Below are 290 nucleotides of genomic sequence, written 5' to 3'. Positions count from 1 at the left end.
TTCCATTTTACCCCCACCCCCCTCCCCCCCCTCAAACACAATTAACCCGCCCAACCATGCCCGGCGGCGGCCGCTCCGCCAACCTCCAAACCCTAACCGACCCATCTAAACTCCCACTATAAAGCAACCACCTTTTATCGCCAACTTCACCACCGCCCTCCACGTCCTCCTGTAGGGCCAAACACTTGACCGGTCCCGTGTGCCCCGTCAGCACCGCCACTCGCACGTGCTGCGCCCCCAACCCCTCCCTCCTCCACACGCGCACCGTCCTGTCCGACGAACCGCTCACC

The 290-nt window shown here is 63.4% G+C and overlaps 1 protein-coding gene across 1 annotated transcript in view; it reads right to left on the bottom strand.

The window, feature by feature from the left end:
* Window positions 1-290, bottom strand: part of LOC110032714 (protein JINGUBANG-like) — a gene marked incomplete in the record, with an annotated part of 2288 nt that overhangs the window by 891 nt on the left and 1107 nt on the right.

This window comes from Phalaenopsis equestris, unplaced genomic scaffold (genome assembly GCF_001263595.1).
Source record: "Phalaenopsis equestris unplaced genomic scaffold, ASM126359v1 Scaffold001013, whole genome shotgun sequence".
Lineage (NCBI taxonomy): Eukaryota > Viridiplantae > Streptophyta > Magnoliopsida > Asparagales > Orchidaceae > Phalaenopsis > Phalaenopsis equestris.
The sequence above is the reverse complement of the archived record's forward strand: the minus strand, read 5'-3'. Positions and strand labels throughout refer to the sequence as shown.